The sequence below is a fragment of the Amblyraja radiata genome, chromosome 8 (genome assembly GCF_010909765.2).
Source record: "Amblyraja radiata isolate CabotCenter1 chromosome 8, sAmbRad1.1.pri, whole genome shotgun sequence".
Lineage (NCBI taxonomy): Eukaryota > Metazoa > Chordata > Chondrichthyes > Rajiformes > Rajidae > Amblyraja > Amblyraja radiata.
Window position 1 is genome coordinate 38,485,693 of NC_045963.1, and position 18,856 is coordinate 38,504,548.

At 42.9% G+C, this 18,856-nt stretch overlaps 1 long non-coding RNA gene across 1 annotated transcript; it reads left to right on the forward strand.

The window, feature by feature from the left end:
* Positions 1 to 347: 347 nt before the first annotated feature.
* Positions 348 to 18,276, forward strand: LOC116975755. The gene is made up of 3 exons (XR_004412752.1): positions 348 to 399; positions 4,505 to 4,508; positions 18,267 to 18,276. It is a non-coding gene; the product is annotated as an uncharacterized LOC116975755 (long non-coding RNA).
* The last annotated feature ends 580 nt before the right edge of the window (positions 18,277 to 18,856 follow it).

The following is an 18,856-nucleotide window of genomic DNA, read 5'->3' on the forward strand; positions in this document are numbered from 1 at the left end:
TACCGCTATCACCCCTCTCCACCCCAAGAACCTCGTGATCTCCCGGGGGAGGCAAAAAACCGGATAATGTACCAAAATGGAACAATGGCATTCTTATTTGCAGCAGCACAACAGGTTTATAAACTCAGTACTCAATAGATAATATAAGAAACAAACAAAAAGGCTTGATGATTTTAAAAAAAAACAGTATAGTGTAAAACAGAAAAGCCAGAAGTTCCTAGTGCAACTAAGCCAATTCCTAGTTCGAAGTTTAGTTGGAGTTTGCAATGTTCAATAGCTTGATGGTTGTTGGGAAGAATCTGGACCTGATGGTCACGGTTTACCTGTACCTTTTTTCCCCAATGGCAGGAGTGAAATGAGAACATGGCCAGGGTAGGGTGGATCCTGATGATGCTGGCGGTTTGGGGAGGACTTTTGTTGGACTAATTATGGGTCATGAACTGCAGATGATAGATAGTCACAAAATGTTGGAGTAGCTCAATGGGTCAGGCCCTGAGTCTAAAGAAGGATACCAACTGGAAACGCCCCTATCCATTTTCTCCTGAGATGCTGCCTGACCTGCTGAGTTAATCCAGCATTTTGTGTCTATCACTGCTTTTGCTCCTTACTATTTGTGGAATTGATACAACGTTTGATTGTTTAAAATCTTCCTTGCACAGGCACCCCAAGGAAAATGGAATGATCTTATTCCTTTATTTATATAAGAATAATACAAGCAAGATATTTAATCTAAATCTGGGAAGGTATAAAACTGACCTTTCGATGGGCCTTGCTTTGAAATGCATGCTGAACATGACCAATTAAGGTCCCACAGAACCAAAGTGGACATGGATTTGTAAATGTCAGTGTTTACAGCGTGGAATAGTACACAGTCATGGATCAGATGGGTTCTCAGTTTGTCACACAAACTCATTCAAATCTCATTATAGAACCTGCTGCTATTTGTACTGATCTAAAAAAATCTCAACCCAAATTTGTACAAAAGCCAGCTCAACATCTAAATTCCGAGCTGAATGGATTAAATACGATTATAGTTTTAACACAACCTTGAGTTATTTTTCAGTGTATCAGAGAAAAGAGATTATCAGATTATATGAATTCTAGGGTATGTCTTGGTAGTTGGTGGCAAAGCTTCTGGAAACAAAGCCATCTACAATTTCTGCCTGCTAACAATCTGTGATAATCAAATATTGCACAACAGGAATCAAGTGCACAGCAGGCCTCCAGAGGGAGAATACAGTGTAGACTAATACACACCTGAGAAAATACTCAATTCCTTTACATACTGTATATTACCCCGTACTGAATTTATTAGCACAGAGCTCTCTGATTAATGGCTTTGCATAAATTAATTGGATCGATGGGTTGCAGTTTTAATTATAAAATGCTTGAGTAAAGGGCCTGTCCCACGAGCATGCGACTCCAAGCGGCAAGCGCGACCTAAAGGGCCTGTCCCATGAGCATGCGATTGCGTGCGGCAAGCGCGACCAAACCAGAAGCGGGGGCCGCGCGGAGGTCGAGTGAGTGACATGAAGTTCGAGCGAAGTCCGCGGGAAGTTCGCGCGTGATGTACGGCGTCGAGGCGGTTGTGGGCCAGCAGGCCGTTGCCACACGGAGTTTTTGAACACGGTCAGTTTTTCGGAGCACCGCGTGATGTCGGGACCAGTTCCGCACAACTCCATATGGCTCCGGCGATCGAAGTGGGACCGGCCCCGCGAGGCCGTACGGCTCAAGCGACCACGTTAGGTCGCGCTTGCCGCATGGTGTCGCATGCTCGTGGGACAGGCCCTTAACCCTGAGTCCCACACATCAGCAACCTGTATATACTTACAAAAGCACATTTTAAATTAGTGTATCTGCTGGGAAAAATATTTTTTACATCAAGGGTAACAACCTGCTTTCATAGGTGGATTCAAAGTTAAGAGGCAAAGCTAAAATCAGCAGAAAGCCCTGCTGGTTGGATGCAAGAATACAGCATGTTAATTTATTGTTGTGAGCAGGACAGGAAGATTCCCCCAGGTACCAGTATTTAGTATAGTTTAGTTTAGAAATGCAGCATGGAACAGGCCCTGTGGCCCACCAAGTCCATTGACCATCGATTACCCGCTCACACCAGTTCTGTGTTATCCCACTTTTTCATCCCCTCCCTACACACTAGTGACAATTTTCAGAGGCTAATTAACCTACAAACCCACATGTCATTGAGATGTGGGAGGAAACTGGAACACCCGGAGGAAACCATGCGGTCACAGAGAGAACAAGCAAACTCCACACAAACAGTACCCAAGGTTAGGATAGAACCCGGGTCTCTGGTGCTGTAAAGCAGCAGCTCTACCAGCTACGCCACTGTGCTGGGACCACTTCTATTCACTATTTAATGATTTGGGCTTGGGAAACCATTGCAACATTTCTAGCTTTCACGGTGCTAACTACACAAAATATTGCCACCCTCACAGCACAAAGACTAATAGGGATTGTTGGCATGATTTGTTCTGTCTGTACTACCTCACTTAGAAACATAGAAACATAGAAAATAGGTGCAGGAGTAGGCCATTCGGCCCTTCGAGCCTGCACCGCCATTCAATATGATCATAGCTGATCATCCAACTCAGTATCCTGTACCTGCCTTCTCTCCATACCCCCTGATCCCTTTAGCCACAAGGGCCACATCTAACTCCCTCTTAAATATAGCCAATGAACTGGCCTCAACTACCTTCTGTGGCAGAGAATTCCAGAGATTCACCACTCTCTGTGTGAAAAATGTTTTTCTCATCTCGGTCCTAAAAGACTTCCCCCTTATCCTTAAACTGTGACCCCTTGTTCTGGACTTCCCCAACATCGGGAACAATCTTCCTGCATCTAGCCTGTCTAACCACTTAAGAATTTTGTAAGTTTCTATAAGATCCCCCCTCAATCTTCTAAATTCTAGCGAGTACAAGCCGAGTCTATCCAGTCTTTCTTCATATGAAAGTCCTGCCATCCCAGGAATCAGTCTGGTGAACATTCTCAGTATACTTTAGTCCAGGCGTATCCTTCACCTCCCCTCGGGCATATGTATTATCTACCTCTCAATGTGAAAATAAGCACAATGTGAGCCTCAGATCTTCAAGTGAAAAGGGAAGAATTTCAGTAAAGTTGCTGGAGAACTATGTTTGACCAGTGAAAAGAAATGGTTATTGACCAATAGTTATTCAATGCTGCCTGATATAATTTTAACATACAGAAATATTCCATTGGTAAAAATTACATTTATTTTTAAATTACAGCTTAAGTAATATTTTGCTTTTGCAACATTTCTTCCCTGCGCCCATCTATAATTCCCCTTCTCCTCATTCCTTCCTCTGGCTTTACAATCTGCAACTTTTCAATCAGTTTGTCTCACACCTTCTGCTTTTATCTTTGGCCTACAAAAAAAAACCCTTGCTCGTGTCCACCAGTTACCTGCCACGCTTTGTCCCGCCTCTCCTCTCTCCCAGCTTTCTTTCCCCCTCCTACAATCGGTCTGAAAATGGGTCCCGACCCGAAACATTAACAATCCATGTTCTCCAGAGATGCTGCCTGACCCGTTGAATTACTACAGCACTTTGTGTCCTTTTAAGAAAGCGAGCACTTTGAGCAATGTTTACCATTATGTGACCATACTAGTGCACCTCTGCTTCCCAATGTACTCGACTATCCTCCCCTCCCATAACATGTCAGGTTTGTACAGGCCGGTTCAGGAACCTGATGGTTGTTGAAAAGTAGCCATTCCTAAGCCTGGTACTGTGCGACTTCAGACTTCTGTACCTCCAGCTAAATAGTGTAGGAAGGAACTGGAGACGCTGGTTTAAACCAAAGATAGACACAAAAAGCTGGCGTTACTCAGTGGGTCAGACAGCATCTCTGGAGAAAAGGAATAGGTGATGTTTCGGGTTGTGACCCTTCTACAGACTGAAGCTACTACATCTTTTTGTGTCTCTCTCCTGCCAAACGGTAGCAGTGAGAAGAGGGTCTGTTACGACTCCCGAATGCAAGTACTTCAGAGCCACGTAACACAAGTCAAAAACCAGGTTCAGGTTCAAAAAACAGTTTTAATTATTCATGGAACACAAAACTCAAACCTGATTTAAACAACCCAGTCAGGGATATGGATAAACCGACAAACAATTTAACAATGCTCCAGCCAGCCACACCATGGGCCGTCGAACCGGAGATTCCAAAACCTGCCCAAAGAGATACAACCCTGAAACCAAAATACACGAAAACTCTAAGGTCAGCCCTTATCCGTCCCAATACAATATCTGTTAACAAGGAATGGTGAAAATACACAAAGTTCTATGCCATGTGGTCAGGCTGCCTCAGCCCCCACCAACAGTCTGCTCATCAGTCAGAGTCTACGACGAAGAGAAGGATCCTGGGAAGCTCTCGTATTTATACTTCAGATGAGTCACCCGTCACCTGACGCAGCTGGGCCAATCGGGTACAGGAGCCTTTAACCCCTCGATTCCAGACTCACAGCCACGAGGCCTGTACTTGGGATAGAAACAGAGAAAGGTAAGTACATAGCATTCACCAGGAGGGGGGGAAGCGCCTAACACCCCCACCCAAAGATACTGAATAAGTTTCTGAAAATGAACAAAAAAAACACCACCAAATTTCAGCAACTATTCAGTAACACAGACATCACTGGCGCGACAATGCATAAGCCAATACATCATCCTTGCCACGGATATGCCAGTCAAATGAGACAACCGCAAGGGAAGCGTCTCCAAAGCCTCAGAGTCACTCAGCTTTCCCTGCGTTACTGCCACAGACAACCGTGCCTCCCCCACATCACCACCCGTGTCAGGGGGCAGCACCACTGCAGCCAAAACAGGCTTAGAAGGACATAGCTCCGACCCATCAACCTCCACAGGCTCCTTCCTGTCGAACCAGTCCTTCATCCTAGACTGAGCAGAGGCAAGATTACCCATTGCCAGTTCGCATGCCCTCCTCAGTCTAGAGCGAAAAGTACAGACGTGGTCTAAAATACTACGTTTTGTATCCTCCTGCAACCATTTCTCCTTCAGGACCCTCAACGGACCACGTACAGTATGCGCGAACACCAGGTCAGCAGGACTGAACCCTAAAGACTCCTGCACGACCTCACGCACCGCAAACATAACCAGATGAACTCCCTCATCCCAGTCTTTTTCAAACTCCAGGCAGTAAGTCCTCAACATAGATTTCAAAGTCTGGTGAAACCTCTCGAGAGCTCCCTGGCTCTCAGGATGATACGCACTGGAGTAACAATGCTTAATATCTAACAATTTCATTACCTGACCAAAAACCTTCGACATGAAGTTGGTACCTTGGTCACTTTGCACAACCTTGGGCAAACCGAACAACGAAAAAAACTTAGTGAGAGACTTAACAATTGCAGGGGCAGTAATTCTACGCAAAGGGACCACCTCCGGAAAGCGGGTAGTCGCACACATAATTGTTAATAAAAACTTGTTGCCCACCCTTGTCCGAGGTAGAGGGCCCACACAATCAACTAGAATCCGCTCAAACGGCTCACCGACCACAGGGATTGGATATAAAGGCGCAGGAACAATCGATTGGTTCGGCTTTCCTGCCACCTGGCAAATGTGACAACACCTGCAGTGCTGTTTCACATCCTTTTTCAACCCTGGCCAAAAAAAATTCCGTAAGATGCGGTCATACGTCTTATTGACCCCCAAATGTCCACCCAGAGGACCATCATGAGCCAAACAGAGTATCTCGTCCCTATACCGACGAGGCATCACAATCTGATCAACCACGCTCCAATCATCATGCCCAGATATATCCAAGGGAGACCACTTTCGCATCAGTAAGCCATCCATTAGAAAATACCCCTTTGCTGTGGAATCCATATCCCCCTCAGGCACTGCGCAGTCGCACAGATCAGATAAACCTGGATCACTCTTTTGCTCCTCAACCATCCGGTCACGTGACAGTGACACCGGCACATTTCCAGACACTATCCCATCTTGAGATGGAGAAACACCCTTCACAACACAGGATCTATCATCCTGATCCCCAAAAATGCTCTCACTCAGGTCCACCACATCCTCAAACTTCGCCTGGCTCTTAGCCATAGCCCTCGTGACAGCACAAGCTGCGAAGACCTTTGGATGCTGCATAGCCAATCTATCAGGACTCTGCACCATCGGAACAGCCGTCACCTCAGGAGTGACTAAAACTCTACCTCCTGCCAAGTCATTCCCCAAAATCACAGAAACTCCCCCAACGGGAAAACACGGCCGTAACCCAACAGTTACCCGGCCTGAAACCAACTCGGACTCGAGACGCACGGTATGCAAAGGCACTACCATGTCATCCATCCCGAATCCTACCACTGGGACACTTGACCCAACCGATGATTCCCCAGAAAACGGCAGTACACCATCCAATATAAAGGACTGAGTAGCACCAGTATCACGCAAGATGGATACTGGAACTCTGTCACCCCCATCCTCTAGAGAAACAAAACCATTCATGATGAACGCAGAATAATTCCTACACTCATCAGACTCAGGCACCTCAGGTACGACAGGTGCCTTCTGTGTTCCCACCAAAGCCACAGGCTTTGCATTTTTCTGCTTCAGAACGGGACACGACTTTAACATGTGCCCTCTCCTTCTACAATAGTAGCACACAGGACCTTCATCAGTCCTTACATTTCCGTCAACCTTATCAGCTCGGACCTCCCCCTGTATCAACGTGCTGCCATTTGCAGGCACAGAAACAGCCTTGACACTGCCACCGGCGACACCACCACGATCAACTGGCCGTGCACCAATACTATAGGATCGCCCAACAAAATCAGATTTATGAGTCAATACATACTCATCTGCCAACACCGCAGCCTTAGACACCTCATTCACCTTCTGCTCATTAAGGTAAGTAGTAACCCTCTCAGGGAGACAGTTCTTAAAGTCTTCCATAATTATCAAGGCCCGCAGTAGCTCAAAATCCTTCACTCCTTGAGAAGCGCACCACCTGTCAAAAAGTGCCTCCTTCTCCCTAGCAAACTCCACATAAGTCTGACTATCAAACTTCCTAAAGCGCCGGAACTTCTGCCGGTACGCCTCTGGAACTAATTCATAAGCCCTTAATACTGTAGACTTCACACACTCATAGTCCAGACTGCTTTCAACAGATAAAGACGAGTACACCTCCCGTGCTTTACCCACAAAGACACACTGCAATAGCAAGGTCCACACGTCCCTAGGCCACTTCAAGGACAAAGCCACCCGTTCAAACACTGTGAAATACTTGTCCACATCCTCCTCACGAAATGGGGGAACCAGGCGGATGTTCTTGTTCATATCAAACTCCCGTTCCCTAGAAGAAACCCGGGAATTATCTATTTCTTTTTCCCGCAGCTGAAATTCAGCCCTTTTGGTTTCCTCCTCAAGCCGTTTCATTTCAAGAACATGCATGAGCTCTTTCTCTTTTAACAAAGAGGCAATTCTCTGTGACTCAAGCTCCATCTCCTTCAGTTTAATGACGGCCTCCATGTTCTGAACTGGCTGAACAGAAGGTGGGGGACTGTCTGCACCACCAGGCAAAACCCCAGCCTCCACCAACGCAGCCCACAACTCCGATTTAATGGAGTGTTTCTTTGAATGCTTGTCAATAGTCACGGCATAGTTCTCAGCCAGCAAAATCAAATGCTCCTTCGTACATCTATCAAACAACTCCCGACTAGGAGCCTCAACAAATTCTTTCACCTTAAATTCCATTTTTAACGTAGCACCAATCCACCAGCTAAAACTTGGGCACTAATGCCACCACAAACAGGGAAGAAAAAATTCCTTCACAACACACAGACTTCCTCAGTCCAGAAGCCTACCAAAAAACCCCTCTAAAAACGTCTAGGGTCCTCAAAACTTAGGACGAGCCCCCATTTTGTTACGACTCCCGAATGCAAGTACTTCAGAGCCACGTAACACAAGTCAAAAACCAGGTTCAGGTTCAAAAAACAGTTTTAATTATTCATGGAACACAAAACTCAAACCTGATTTAAACAACCCAGTCAGGGATATGGATAAACCGACAAACAATTTAACAATGCTCCAGCCAGCCACACCATGGGCCGTCGAACCGGAGATTCCAAAACCTGCCCAAAGAGATACAACCCTGAAACCAAAATACACGAAAACTCTAAGGTCAGCCCTTATCCGTCCCAATACAATATCTGTTAACAAGGAATGGTGAAAATACACAAAGTTCTATGCCATGTGGTCAGGCTGCCTCAGCCCCCACCAACAGTCTGCTCATCAGTCAGAGTCTACGACGAAGAGAAGGATCCTGGGAAGCTCTCGTATTTATACTTCAGATGAGTCACCCGTCACCTGACGCAGCTGGGCCAATCGGGTACAGGAGCCTTTAACCCCTCGATTCCAGACTCACAGCCACGAGGTCTGTACTTGGGATAGAAACAGAGAAAGGTAAGTACATAGCATTCACCAGGAGGGGGGGAAGCGCCTAACAGGGTCTTACCCAGGGCCGGCGTTAAGCCGATTTGACCGATTGCTCCCAATTGGGCCCCGCGCCTAAGCGGGGCCCCGCACTAATGTTCAGTATTTCGTACGGAAATACGAATTCTCTTTGTTAAATAAAGATTTTTTTAAATTCGCCATCCGGATTTTTTTAAAACGAACATGTATAACAACCGCTGCACGGCCATCATACACAAACGATTTGTTAACTAGTGCTGTTAGCACTTCTTAACGGTAAGTACTTAACACCTTGTTATGCAATGTCATGAATCTGCATCTATCCGCATTCCTCAGTAAATGTTATAGTGTTTTGAACAAGTATTAATGACGCCGTGTTCCTTTGAATAAAATTCACGCGGCGTCATTAATACTTGTTTAAAACACAATTACATTTACTGAGGAATGTAGATCGATGACACGTTGAGAATTTCATTTAACTCACCATCATGAGTGAGGGCCCCGGACCGCGAGAAGGGGCTTCTTCCTGGTGTGCAGGTTAGTCATTCACCTACCGACCCACGTTGTGTCCAAAGATCTTATAGCGGATCTTTGGTTTTGTCTCTCTGTCTTTTGCTCACTCCCTCCCTCCCTCCCTCTTTCTCTCGCGCTTTCTCTCCCGCTCCCCATATTGTCTCTCTCTAGCTCACCTACTCCCCCTCTATCACCCTGTCCCCTCAGCATTCCCGGAATCATTGACGTTTTGCAGTAGACAAAAATGCTGGAGAAACCCAGCGGGTGAGGCAGCCGCCTGGCCCGCTGAGTTCCTCCAGCACTCTGTGTTTTTTGTTTGGCTCTGAAGTTGAAGGCGGCTCAGCGGGACGGGCAGCGGCTCTGGGGAGAGGGTTGTGTTTCTGGTCGAGACCCTTCTTCAGACAATCACAAGTACTCTCATCGACGCGAGTTCAGTTCGGTCTGAAGAAGGGTCTTCTCTCCAGAGTCGCTGCGCTGCCTGGCCTGCTGAGTTACTCCAGCTTTATGTCTATCTTCAATTTCAGAGAATTACAATTTCTCACGGGGGGCTTATAACGTCTCTAAACCCCTCTGGGACCCTCTGAACACGTCTAAACCCCCTCTAGCCCCCCTATTTCCCTCTATTCCCCTCTAAACAATTGTAAACACACCTGAACCCATCTGAAGCCCTCTAAACATCTCTAAACCGTTTAAACCCCTCTAAACTAGGAGGCTGCAAGGTGACTTGGATAGGCTGGGTGAGTGGGCAAATGCATGGGAGATGCAGTATAATGTGGATAAATGTGAGGTTATCCACTTTGGTGGCAAAAACAGGAAAGTAGACTATTATCTGAATTGTGGCCGATTAGGAAAAGGGGAGATGCAACGAAAAATGCTCACGGCAGACCAAACGTGTTAAACAGAAATTGGTCAGATATTGAGCTTTACACAGTGAGAAATCATGTGAAATAATAACTGAATTTAATTTTAAATGAATGTACCTGCATGTTATACTGTTTAGTTTGGAGATACCACCAGATAGTCTGGTTGATACAACCAGATCAGTTTGGAGATACAACCAGATTAGTTTGGAGATACAACCAGATTAGTTTGGAGATACAACCAGATAGTCCACTGAGTTCGCACCGACCAGTGATTTTTGTTACAGATTTGACAAATTTATTTGGCGGCCAATCAAACGCTGTCTCTAAGGGGGTTGCATCCAATCACCAAGCAGCTTGCCTTAAAATTCCCGAAACTACACGAAATATAAACATACATAAATTTTTACTTTTCTAGAGTAGGGGCCCCGCCATCAGTTTTCTAATTGGGCCCCGCAATTCCTAGCACCGGCCCTGGTCTTACCCCAATGACAAAGATCCTTGATGATAGATGTCACCTTCTTGAGGCAGTGCCTCAGGTGGATGTGTTTTATGGTGGTGAGAGCTGTGCCCATGATGGACAGGGCTGAGACCACCATTCCCATGCATTGGAACTGTTGTATCAGGCATGATGTAGCCTGTAAGGATACTTTCTATAGTATGCCTATTGAAGTTTGTTAGAGTATTTGGTGACATGCCAAATCTCTTTAAACCTCTAAGTACTGGCATGCCTTCTTCATGATTACATATTTGTACAGAGCCTAGAACAGGTCATCTGAGATGTTAATGCCCTGGTGTTTGAGGCTGCTGACTCTCTCCAACTGCTGTATGTAGTCCAACTTCTATGTTCAAAAGTCTATGATTAGTATCTTGGTTTTGCTGACGTTCAGCAAGAGGTTATCATTGTGGAACCACTAAACCAGGAGTCCTATCTCTCTGCTGCACACTGACTCATTATCATTCATGATTCAGCCAACAACTGTGGTATCATCAGCGATCCTATAGTTGGCATTGGAGCTGTGCCTAGCCACATAGTCGAGGGTGTAAAGAGAGTAGAGATTGCAGCCTTGTGGTGCACCTGTGTTATTGGTCAGTGAGGAGGGTCTGCACTGATTGACGTTTTCCATGAGAAAGTCAAAGATCCAGTTGCAAAGAGAGGTAGAGTGTTCCAGGTCAGGGAAGAACGAGAGGTGACCATTGAATTGAACAGAGGTCTAAAGGGTCTTGACAGGATAGATGTAGAGTTAGTGCTTCCCTTGGTTAGTGTGTCTAGAACTAAGACTCATGGTATTAAAATAAGTTCAAATGTTAGAATAACAAAGCCAACCATAACTCTTTAAAAAAGGAACTGCAGATGCTGGAAAATCAAAGGTAGACATAAATGCTGGAGAAACTCAGCGGGTGAGGCAGTATCTATGGAGCGAAGGAAATTGACAGCGTTTTGGGTCGATACCCTTCTTCAGACGAAGAAGGGTTTGACCTGAAATGTTGCCTATTTCCTTCCCTCCATAGATGCTGCCTCACCCGCTCAGTTTCTCCAGCATTTTTGTCAACCAACCATAACTCTTTATTTGTTGTCATAATACTACCGTGCAGGTAGAAAACAAAACAATATTCAGCCTTTCTGAGCTAAGTTTAAAGAAATACATTGATTAGGCTGAGGTTATCTGCAAACATCCTCAGGAATAAAGAATGATAGAGGCTAGTGTAAATATGGAATGTAAAATTACAAATTGCAAAAGCTGTTACTTAAGCTGTAATTTTAAAATAAATGTCATTCTTTACCAATAGAATATTTCCGAATGTTGAAAATTATATCAGAAGGCATTATATATCTATTGGTCAATAATAATTTCTTTTCACTGGTCAAACATAGTAATCTCCTCCTTCAATGAGTTACTGTCAAAGAAACCATTCAAAATAGAACAAAATGTGTAAAACATGATTATGACATTCTTCCAAACAAAATAACTCACAAAGCAGCAGAAACAGTGCATGAGCCAAAAATAACTAAAATAATCAAAACATTTGATTACCTGCATGTGTTGCAAATACACTTTAATCCTGATAAGTATATGACTAATTTGCCAGGAAATGTTATGTTCACTTGCTTGGATTAGGTCTTTATACAGTTTGTGTGTGCATGGAATGGATATGTGATTACAGTACACCTTACGGCCTGCTCCATTGATTGTGATGGACCAGGGTCCTGGTAAGATGGCATTTAAACAGAAACCCACTGTTCTGTATGGAAGCAGTAGGGGTCCATTTCATTCAAACCCACACTCTAATTGCCTAAATAATTAATCTCCACTAAAATCAAGTATTAAAGCAAAACCATGCTGTTCACATTTTATTCTCCTGATAGAAATGTTTCAGTGATGAATCAGTACTGATCGAGAACATAAATTTCCTGTAGCCCATAAACAACAGTCTGAAATGACAAAACTGCACTAAAAAACATTTAAAACGTAAACAAACCTACCTAATAACGTTAATAAATAGAACCAATCTTGTGTTTAGGGCTCATATATACTTCATTATTGCATTTTAAATCACAATATGGCATCACCAACATGGAACATGAAGACACAGAATATTTTAGGGACATACTATATTACAAAATGTAAAAATAATAGCTAATGCATCAACTAAAAACATCATTTATAATATGTAAAATTTACATTTAACATAGAACGTAGAATATAGAACAGTGCTGCACGGGAACAGGTTCACAATGTCCATGCCAAGCATGATGCCAAGTTAAATTAATCTTCTGCCTGCACATGATCCATGCCCCTCTATTTTTTTATATATCCACGTGCCTATCCAAAAGCCTCTTAAATGCCACGTTTTTCTCTGAGTCCGTCACCTTCCCTGGCAGCGACTTCCAGGCACTCAGTACATGTCCTGCATGGTTTGTTTAAACTTTCCCCCTCACACTAAAGCCATGCCCTCCACCCTGAGAGAAGAGGTTCTGTTTACCCTCCCTATGCCTAGCATAATTATATATACTTCAATCAGGCCTCCCCTCAGCCTCTGACACTCCAGAGGAAACAATCTAAGTTTGTCCAAGCTCTCCTTGCAGCTAATACATTCTAATCCAGGCAGCCTTCTAATAAACCACCTCTGCAGCCTCTCCAAAGCCTCCACATCTTTCCTGCAATGGGGCGACCAGAACTGTATGCAATACTCCAAATACAGCCTAACTGAAGTCCTATAAAGCTGCAAAGTTTCTGACTCTTAACCTCAATGCCCCGACCTGTGAAAACAAGCATAACATATGCTTTATATACCATTCTATCCACTTGGGCTGTCACTTTCAGGGAGCTATGGACTTGGACTTGGACTCAAGGTCCTTCTGTACATCAATACTGTTATGGGGCTTGCCATTAATTATATATTTTCCCCTTACAATTTTCCCCCCAAAGTGCAAAACCTCACACTTGCTCAGATTAAATTTCATATTCCATTTTTCCACCAATTTCAGTAGCTGATCTATACCCACCATATACTTTGACAATCTTCCTCACCATCCTCACTAATTTACTGTTTGTGAGGATATGTACTTAAAGTGGTTGCACCAGATCCAGGGATTACACTACAAATAACTTTTTTTTTTAAGCGAGCAAGCACTTATTATCTGCAATGGATTACCTGAAATTTTGATGGTTGCAAATTCAATTTCAATGGGGAACTGGACAAATCTTTGAAGATAACAAGAACATTTCAGGGAAAGAACAAGGAATGGGAGTGAATGGATTCTTCTATAAAGAGGCAGCACATACTTTATGGGCCAAATGGCCTTTTTTCCATGCTGAACAATTTTATGATTCATCGATTCCGTTGCTCAAAATGTGCTTATATTGCACAAAAGCAAAACGGATTTCATATCTATTCCAAGTATTAAAGAGCCCAGAAAACCCATAAATGGCTTATGTGATTTTCTTCACATATATATTTCATAATGGTTGTGATCCTAAAATATTGTTTTGAAAAGGATGTCAAATTGTGCATTATAATATCAGAGCATATTCCATGCTCATTATATAATGGTTTAAGACACAGTACATTGTAATAATAAAGTTACGCCAATTCTCAGAATTTTTCATGGTTTACAAATAGAGATGGGACCGCCGATAGTTGCACAAATCATCAGACAAACCTATTTATTCCTCACTCACTAAGAATAAGAATAAATTATTAAATGAGATCCATAGTAAAACCTCACCCTAAATCAGATCTTATCACCAATTATTGTCAATTATCTATTGGAGATATCTATTTTTAAATTCCTTTTCTCATTTTAGCAGAGTTTTTACTCAGATCACCAACATGATTTACATGCATAAACCACATATTTTAGTCCCATTTGCTCATATTTGACCCATATCCCTCTTAGTCTTAGTCTAAATGTCTGTTAAATGTTGTCATTGTACCTGCCTCAAATACTTCCACTGGCAGCTCATTCCATATATTCACCATCCTCTGTGTGGAAAAAGTTACCATTCATGTTCCTATTAAATCTTTCCTCTCTCACCTTAAACCTATGCCCTCTAGTTCTTGATTTCCTGATTATGGGGAAAAGACTAGGCACTCGCCCTTACTATTCATCTCAGGATTTTACACTGAGTGGGTTTTGTGGCACGTTAAGGTCACCCCTCAATATCATAATAATGAGGGGATAACCCCTTCATATCCCTTGTTAACCCCTTGTTATCACACTATAACTAAATTAAAATGTAAAAGCATCCCATTGCCCATTTAAGAATATCTCCCATATGTTTGGAATGGCCAAACAACAAATAACATAACAAATATATTATTGTGAACTTCTATCTGGATCAATCTGCTTGAAAAGAAAAATGTTTTATTACAAAATAGCTTAGAAAACAAATGAAGAGAAATATTATTAAATGAGATTATTGATCTAACTAAAAAAAATGCCTTAATGTTAGGAAACGATGATAAGGAAACACAATATCAGAAAGAAAGAAACACAGAGGTAAATAAGAAGCTTTGAGTATCTGAGACAGTAGATGAAGCTGTGATTGCAATGCAGTCAGGGTGTATGCAGTAAGAAGAATATGGGATAGTGTATTTTTAGCCTGATAGAGACAAGGGAAGACAAAGATCACCCATCAGAACTTTAGTGCTTTACTTGCTACTTCCATGGTCATGCATATTTATTGTCACATGCACAAAACACATTGAAATTATTTTTCTAGACACCAGATTTGGCGCCATTTCCAAAGTCCAGTCCATGCTCTGGGTCTTATGGAGTGGCACCTCAGTTCCTCATTAACTATTCCACAGTCTAATTTATTCTATTTAAAGACAGTGCCCTGGAATATCTTCTCAGGTGAAGATATTCCTGCTCATTTCAGAGGAGATTGGCATCCCTGAGTGGGTTTTGTGGCACGTTTTGTGTGTTGTGTTACCACTGAGATCAAATCTTGTTGATCTATTCAATGGACAAGGAGGATTCTATTCAACCATTGGATATCTAGTAGAAAAGTAGAAGCAAATAGAGATGTCAATTTGGAAACATGGACACTGTAAATCCTGAAATAAAAAATAGTTAGTGCTTAAAGTGGGCATAAGAACAAGCAGCAAGTGAACAAAATTAACATTTCAGGATTCCTTCTAATTTCCACTATTATGCAGATACATATCTAAAATAAATCTGTTTCTTTCCAATTGTTATTGACTAATTGGGTCTTCTCAGCTGCTTTTTTAGGTTAAATGGAGTTACGATCACAAAGGATTTATGACTTTCAGTTGCACATTCCAACCAACCTCAGCCATCAGTGACATTGTTCTGTGTTCTTCTTTTAATCTTCTCCAGTCAATCCTTGATTTAAACCCATTGTTTTCTGTTGAGAAGTTAAGCAAAGTGGGCATGAATAATCAGCTGCAGCTGGTTTAAAACGAGCCCCTTCAGTCCAGAGGGCAGCTCCCGTGTGTGTTGCAATTACACTGGTAGTGACCTAGAAACACTAAGGAAGCACGGCCATTTCAAATAACACATCATTTATATAGGGTGTCCTGATCTGGTGTAAAATTGCTCATACACAGAGTAGTCACTATCAATCAAATCTGTGACCTGCCAGCATCATTCAGACACTGAGCCACTAAGAAAAGAGTTTAGGAAGCAATGTTGATTTGTTGTGGTATTTGTGTCAGACATGGCAATACGATATACAGTATTTATTATTCCTGATTTGAACTGAAATTTGTCCGTTGCTTTTATCAATGAATTCCTTCATATAAATAACAAGAAACAATATTAACGGCTTTGGTTAGTGATGAGTGGAAAGCCATCTGAATTGAATTAAAGACAGCAAACTTCCCCAAAGAGACAATCATTTTGTTTCCAGAATCTGCTCGATTTACAAATACAGACAACCCCTATGATACAGCCATCCCAGTAACAGGAGTTCACCCTTACAGAATTCACAAATCACCATTTTTGATATATGGATGGGAAGGATTAAGCTGGATCTGAGCCAATTGCGAGCAAATGGGATGAACACAAAATGCCATTTGGTCGGTATGGGCAATGTGGGCCGAACAGCTTGTTTACTGTTGGACAGACCTATGACTCTATTAGGGGACAAGCACATGTGAAAAGAAGAAAGATGTTAAGAAGTGAAGTTTACAATTGTGGTTTGTAACAGTGACCTTATAGTTTACATTGATAGTTTATTTTGGAATAAGTGATAAAAATTAGTGTAGATATTAAACACAACTATATGGTTCGCTCCCCACACTTATCCGAGCATACTCTAATATATATTGCATGATGATTTGTTTCATGTTCTTGGATGAGTTGTTTTGTGAAATCAACTGTAACAAATTTGATTTTCCAAATGAATTATGATTGACTAAAAGGGACTTGCGCTGAAATATTTTGTTCCTGATCTCATCACTCATGGGCAAACGGTAAATGAAAACCAGATTAATATGGACAACATTCCTCAGAATCTTGTTTATCTTAACATCCAAAATCAGCAAAAAAGAAAACATGCCGTGAACTCCCATTGCAAATATCGGAAATTCCTGAAATGTCTGGGTGGGAAAAGGCTCACATAGTGGAAACGGAATTTAATTTGAAGTGGCCCGTGAATTTATGATGCCATCTGTGCAGTCAGTCACTGGACTCATTGTTCAAAAAATAAAATTAAGCCACCAAAGTTGATCTCTGGCTATTGTTCATTGAGAAGTAAGTATAAAGGGCACCAGGAGAGTTTCTGAATCTGCTTCCAAAATGGTCATGGGATCTTCCATGTTCTTCTGAGACGGCAGATTTAATATCTTGGTCAAGCCCAGAAATCCGATGAGTGGATCCGTAGTGTTGTGTTGGCAGTTGGAACTAAAAAGGTCCAGAGAGGGTAGGAGACCGCAGGGGAATGTCCAGGAGGAGGAATGTTGGAGATGGGAGAAGGGGTCGTCACTGGAGGCAAGAACTCCTGGCCATGGAAAAAGGTCCAGAGGCAGAGGTGACGAAAAAGAGCTTGGCATAATGGTGGCCTCTGAATGATTCTGGAGAAGGGTCCCAGCACGAAACATTACCTTTCCATTCCCTCCACAGATACTGCCTGACCTGCTGAAATACTCGAGCACTTTGTGGTTTGCACTAAACATCCTATCAAATGGACTGAATTTCTCAAAATAAGGAATCGACAAGGTCAGTGTGAAGCAACTTCTTGAACAACATCAGTCCTTCCAGCAAAGGCACACTGACAATTCTGACAGGATTTGGACCCAAGAGATGAGGAAGGAAGAATAATAAATGTTCAAGTCAGGGCAAGGAACACACAGATGATGGCTAAAGCTCTTCAGTTGAGTCACTTATTCAGGAGATGCTGCTAGAATTACTGAAGCTAGTGAACGTAATGCATATTGTAGATAGTCCATACTGGAGCCACCAAGCACTGCTGGCAGGAGATTGCTCGCTTATGGTCTGTGGGGTAAAATTCTATGAGTAAAGTGGAGGCTGCTGCTTGACTGCCCTGTGGGACAGGTCACACAGTTGCCACACTATATTCCCAAATATTGGTGAGGCGGAGTTTGCTAACTCAAATCAGTTGGGGATTTAACCATGTCTGAATTTAATGCCAGTTGCTCTGATCGCTTTTATACTCCCACTGTTTCGGTGCACTGATAATGGTACAATTAAGCGACTTGCTAGCCCATTTAAGGGTCAACCACACGGAATGATTTGGAGTGACATACAAAGAAGGCAAGGGATGGCAGACTTCATCTCCTGAAGGGAATTAGTGAAGATTCCTACGTTAAATTTTTAGGATGCATTTAGATGAATTTTTTTAAGATGTTTTCTTTTGAAATCCCAGATTGTAAGTACCGAAATTTCAGAGCAATGGGTGTGAGTTCAGGTTTAGCTTAGTTTATTTTGTTTTAGTTTAGAGGCACAGCATGGAAACAGGTCCTTCGGCCCACCAAGTCCGTGCTCACCAGCGATATCCCGTGCACTAGTTCCATCCTACACACTAGGGACAATTTACAGAAGACAATTAACCTACAAACCTGCATGACCTTGGAATTTGGGAGGAAGCCGGAGCACCTGGAGAAAACCCATGTGGTCAGAGGGGGAACATACAAACTCTGTACGGACAACTCTCATAGTCAGGATCAAACCCAGGTCTCTGGTGCTGTAAGGCAACAACTCTACCGCTGCACCACCGTGCTGCCCCTCATGGGGTTCGGGGATCCTTATTTCAGGCCTCTGAATGACTGGTCTGGTAACAGTCATACACTGCATGTACCACGTGCAATAACCTTGGTGCACTGTGTTGCCAGGCACTAATGTTTAGTTGGGGTTATGGCCTTCATTAAAAGTTGTTCTGTTCAAAGTCTTACCTCTGTTTATTTTCAAGCAGCAGCACAAACAACGAATGCAGAGCCCTTTGTTTGATATTACTCATGTGAAATTCCTCTGCGTATCAAGGATCTGTCCACCCAAACACGCAACAAGATGTTAACCAGTGTTCT